Here is a 6,056-nt window from a genome sequence, read left to right as displayed (position 1 = left end):
TCCCCCTTGACACAGCGGCTCCTTTGGTCCCCAGGCCCACACCCCACCCATCCATGGGCCCGGAGATATCCCTTCCCTGCCCTGACACGCCTCCCTGCAAACTCGACCGACCTCAGACCCCTCCACCTCGGCTGACACTCCTCTCCTTGGCCCCATTCCTCTCAGTCACCCTGACCCTTGGCCTCCGGGAGGAAAGAATGAGAACAGCTGCCTGTGACCATTTTTCCCAGTGGGGGTGGAGGCCCAGCCAGGGCCTTAGACATGCGCTGATCCCTGGACAAGCCACTGAGCAGACTGGTGGTGTTCACTGAAATGAGGCGGCTTCTCTGCAGAATGTTTGAGCGTGATCTCAGGGTGCCTGCTGCTCGGAGAGGCTTCATGGCAGTGCTCCCCAGGGAAGGGTGCTGGCCACGCTCCTCAGGAGGGCGCAAGAGAGCCTGAGCCCGTGTGCATGGCCCCTGCACTCCAGCAAGGCCCTGCACTGTGCCTGTCTGCTGACAGAGCCCTGCCCCTTGGAGCTGGCCTTGCAGGCTCCCAGAAATGGCTCTGGGGTGAAGGGCACACAGGTGACAGCGACACAGCACAGCACAGGCATGTGGCAGACACAGCGGACACTGGCTGAGGAGCAGGACTCCACTCCCTTCACCTGTTCTGCAGGAGTCCTGACACTGAGCTCCGAAGACACTACACAGAATGAGACACCCTTTGAAAGAAAAAATCCTTATTGATTTTAGAGAGAAAGGAAGAGATAGAGAGAGAGAGTGAGAGAAACATCGATGAGAGAGAACATCAACTGGCTGCCTCCTGCATGCCCCCACTGGGGATCGGCCCACAACCTGGGCATGTCCCCTGACCGGGAATCGAACCGGAGACCTCTTGGTGCACGGTCAACACTCAACCATTGAGCCACACTGCCAAGCGCAGACACCCTGTTTAACAACAATGCACTGGCAAAGTGGGGGAGGCATGGACCCCTCCAAGGCCAAAACAACAAACACCACAGGTAAGTGGTACATGCAGGAGCCAGACTCCACCTGGACTTCCTGCTGACCTGGGGTGTCCAAGGCCCTCACCTCACGGCACTACCCCCAGTTGTGGGAGCAACCAAACAGCTGGCCCTACGAGAATATGGCCCTTCTTGGACTTGGCTCTGCAGAGAAGAAAAAATTGTCCTTGAAAATTCCTGGATGTAAGCCCATGCTCAGGTGGGCATGAGATCTGGAAACCCTGAGTTAAAAGTTTTGCTTGAAAATTCCTGGGCTGGTGATACCCTGAGGCAACTGGAAGAAACGAGTCCAAGTCCTCCCTGGAGAACCCACTGTAGATTCAGGACTCAAAGAATTCCCACGGTAACATGAACTCACCATCCAAGCCCACAGACACACGAGGAAATCAGCAGGACACCCCCAAATCAGAGGAAACAGCAAACTACAAAGTCTGACCCATAAAGCCGAGGTGCTGGATCGTCACGTGTAGGACCTCACCATGCCTGTTAAGCAGCCTGAGCACAGACTCAGAGCGGACCATAGAACCAAGCACCGATTCAACCTGAACACATGGACCACACACTCCCTTCACACAGCAGACTGGCAGGTGGGACTCACAGGACCAGGGGCATTTTATAGGGTGTTTACAGTCCCATAAGGTCACTGAAAGGTGGGGACAGATGCTGTGGTACAGACCCTGTGAATACCCACACCCATTTTCCCCTCCTTCTTGGAGCATGGGGTGGGTGGAGCCCAGGGCAGGGGGTAAAGATGACAAATGTTATTTGGGGCCAGAATATTTACTGCTCTTGTGAGATGCTCCAGACCCCAATGTGCATGTCAATAAGGAGGTGCCCTGGCAGAAGCCACCGGGAGCTGACATGCTGAGGACACCCACCATGGAGTGCCTAGAACGGCATGCAGCACCTCAGAGACAATCGTGGTTGGGTTAAGGCCCGAGGCTTGAGGGACAGGTGATGGACGCAAATCAGTAAAGGAATCCTACGTTAGACAGTGCTCAGCTCTGGAGAAGAGGGGATGGAGTACTGCTGGTGGTGCTGGTGCTGGTGGAGGGTAGTGATGACGATGACAGTGGTGATTACAGTGGTGATGATGACAACAGTGACAGTGGTGATGGTGGTGGTGATGACAGTGACAGTGGTGATGGTGACAGTGATGATGATGGTGGTGGTGGTGATGGTGACAGTGGTGATGGTGGTGATGGCAGTGACAGTGGTGATGGTGACAGTGATGATGGTGGTGGTGGTGATGGTGACAGTGGTGATGGTGGTGATGGCGGTGACAGTGATGGTGATGGTGGTGATGGTGACAGTGATAATGGTGGTGGTAGTGGTGATGGTGATGGTGGTGATGATAGTGACAGTAGTGATGGTGGTGGTGATGGCACTGGTGGTAGTGCAGGACACTCAGAAAAGTAGCTGGGGACACCCTCACTGAAGAGCCCACCTCTGAGCAGAGCTCTGAAGGACACCAGGGGGAGTCTGTCTGGTGATGAGCATCCCAGGCAGGGAAACAGCAGAAGCAAAAGCCGCCTCCATTGTGGGGACAACCTCGAGGCCTCTGTGGTCAGTGCAGAAGGTGGGGGCAGCCTGGCAAGAGGCCTGGTTGGACAGGTGGTGAGCTTCTGCTCCTAGTGAGGTGAGAAGTGGGGTGGGGTGTCATGGCAGAGTTTTGAGTGAGAAATAACTCATAAGTGTCAAATGTAGTAATCTGGTCATTTTGAGAGCTGAGTGCAGGGGGCAGAGGCAGAAAAAGGGAGCAGGTCAGAGGCCAGTGCACTGACACACAGCAGAGGGAGGCTGACCACAGAGATGTGAGGAACATGGTAGAATGAATGAATCCAGGTTTATGGCAATGCAGATAATCACAGACTAGCAGCTAACACAACTCCAGAGTCTAAGTTGACCCTGTTCACAATATTCAGTTCAGAAGGTTTTGGCCGTCTGGGTCAGTCCAGGGAGAGTGAGGGAATGAGTGAGGACAGGTTCACTCCAGAGGCTCCTGTGGGTTCTGTGGTGCTATCGTACACTGAATAGATGAGGGGCATGGACCAAACGAGGTTGTCCCAGCATCTATACTGATAACTGCAGGCCTCTCACACAGGCTAGAAATGTACACCAGTTTCAAGGGGCTGTAGGCGGGGCCCAGCAGGGGGCAGGGCCCAGAGGTGGAAGTGATCTGAAGTGCCAAATGAGGGAGGAGGGGAAGATCATGAGAATGGTCCACCATGCTCAGCAACACCAAACACGTGACGTGGCTAGGGCTGAGCAGTTGGTGGCACTGAGGGGAAAGAAGGCAGGGGACAGGGCATGGGCACTGAGAAGAGCTGGAAGGCAGGAGAAGTAATGGGAGGGGTGTCCTCGTCGAGATGGTGAACTGACACTCACATCTAACTCCACTTGTGCCCAAACTCCACTAAAACTATGGGAAAGGAGGGTAGGATGGCATGACACAGATAACTACCTGGGACATTAGGTCCACCCAGGTGGGGTGGAAACGCTCTGAGACACTGCCCTTTCCACAAGAGGTGGGAGAGCTCTCACTTATTCCACCCACCTCCAAACATAAACAAACAAACTGAGCTGGGTTGGAGCTGGGATGAGGCTGAACTCTGAGCCTCTGGGAAAGGCAGGGCTTCCTGGGGCTGGGCTGAGTGGGGCCAGAAGACAGCCTGGTGTTCACACTAAACGACCGCAAGGGCAGGAGTGTCCCCCAGCATCAGGGAAGAGCAGACACAGTTCTCTCTGGAGGAAGCTTTCCCAACTCCTTGGATGGGTCTCAGGCCTCCCACCAATCAAAATCAAGCCACGAGTGTAACCCAAAAGTCACCAGTTAAACCAAAAAACAAATCACCGATTTAAAGTCAGCCCCCCAAAACACTAGGAGATTCAGAGACCCACGAAAATGAAATGATCAGAAATAGAGCAGAGAACAGGTACCACAAAAATGGCCGAGCAATAGGGATGATCAGAAACAAATGACATATTTGGGAAGAACGGATTGACAGGAATCAGTCAATAGGTTAGGGCTGGCCCTGGGAAATGGAAGACGGTACTGAGGACGTCACCCAGAGTGCAGCACAGAAGGACAGAGAGAAGAACAACTTCAAGAAGACATGGAAGACAAAATGAAAAGTGTTAAAATGTTTTAAATCCAACACTCTGAGGATATAACAGGGACAGTGGGGGCAGGAACATTTAAAGAGAAAATAGTGCCAAAGTTACAGAACTGGCTGAAATAAGATGGTATCTTCAGAACCAGAAAGGATAACATACCCCAATAGGACAGAGAAGAGCACCCTTGCCCGTGCAAATGACATGAAACTGCTGAGCACCAGCACACGAGAAGACCTTCAGAGGGCCCCGAGGAAGGGGGCAGAATCTACTGGAATGACAGCCATTTTCCGACAGCAGCCAAGGAGTCAGAAGGCAGTCAAATCACACCTCGAACATGTTGAGAGAAACTGTTAACCCAGAATCGTGACCTCAACGCCCTCTTTCAAGGTGAAGGCTTCATACACTTTCAGATGAACAGACATGAGCCAAAACCATGACAACACAGTGCAGGAGGCTTAGGATGTTCTCCAGCACGAAGGTGTTTCCTCTCCCCCTGGAAAGCTGGAGGCAGACAGCCCAGTGCAAAAACACTTTCCGCAGCACTCTCCTGTCAGAGGGGCCAAAGACGAGGAGCAGGTGGTGGGGCAGAGAGCATGTGTGTCCACCTGGAGGTCACCAGTCTGTCTGAGGCAACTTCCTTGGAGCTCTGGAGTCTGTGGAAGGCTCGCAGCTTCCAGGGGAAGCCTGGGTGGTAAATCGTGGGTGAGTTGGTCAACTTCAGCTCTTTGCACAGTAGCAGCCGCCCATCCCCCTATAGCCGGGGGTTGAGCATGCAGTGTGCCGGGACCAAGGTGGGCAAACAGGACCTTATCTTCCAAATATCAGGGGTCTGTGGGCTGATTGGTGGCTGCTACTCCTAGTAACAGAGATGCAGACAGGGTGGGGGCAGTCCAGTTGTTGTAAGACCCGCCCATTCCCACCAAAGTGACTTGCAGGAGATTTGAAAAGCTGGCACCCTTTTTCCCTGCCTCTTAATTTTCCACATTTGCCCTTTCAGAGCCAAGCAGTTAGGACACGGTGTTGAAAAATACTGCACACGCAGAGTGAACAGGGAGTAGTTGAGAACACCTGGGGGCGTCTCAAGAGACTTGAGCAGACCTGAAGCCTGTGTCTCAGGTGGTCCTGACACACAGGCAATCTGCAACAACCAAACAACAATGACACAGAACAGCAGACCCCAGAGAGGGGAGAATGTGATCTGCAGTTACTACATTATTCCATCCAAACGTCCAGTGTTCAACAAACTATCACAAGACTACAAAGAAACAGGAAATTATGATCCATTCCAAGGAAAAGAGCAAATCAACAAAACTTCCCTGAAAAAGACCCGATGGAAGACCTAGTAGACGAAAATCTTTCTCTAAAGATGCTCAAAGAAAATGCAACGTCCCGTTGCGGTTCCACGCTGCAGTTACGTGGTCTCTCAGTTACATGAAATGTCGCCATTGGGGGGAGCTGGGTGATGGGCATGTGGGACCTCTCTGTACTGTGTCTGTAATTTTTTTTGGGTCTATAAACATATAGGAACAAAAGCTTTAAAAAATACACTGGATGCCAGAACTAAAAGGACCTAATGGATCACACTGGGTGAACTAACTTTTTATGAGGAAACAGACTGAATCTCGTTCAGGGCCAGGCCTCACTTACACTCAGGCTGCCACCACCTCTGAATCCAGCACGTCCCATCTCAGCAACCTGCTCATTCCTCTGGCCACACTTCCACACCGGCTTGCCTTCCCACACCCATCTCCCTGCTCTGGACTCCCCTCCTCTCCTTCTCAACCCCAGGACACAGGCTTTGCTTCTTCCTCCCACCTCCCGCCAGGCAGCGGAGACCACCAGAAAATGGCCCTGTGGGTCTGGTCAATGGGCATCTGCTGGGCTTGGCACTTCGCAGTTTCCTCCAGGCCCGCTCTGTCTTTCATTCTACTAG

The sequence above is a fragment of the Molossus molossus genome, unplaced genomic scaffold (genome assembly GCF_014108415.1).
Source record: "Molossus molossus isolate mMolMol1 unplaced genomic scaffold, mMolMol1.p scaffold_m16_p_1, whole genome shotgun sequence".
Classification (NCBI taxonomy): Eukaryota; Metazoa; Chordata; class Mammalia; order Chiroptera; family Molossidae; genus Molossus; species Molossus molossus.
This window is presented reverse-complemented; position numbering follows the sequence as displayed.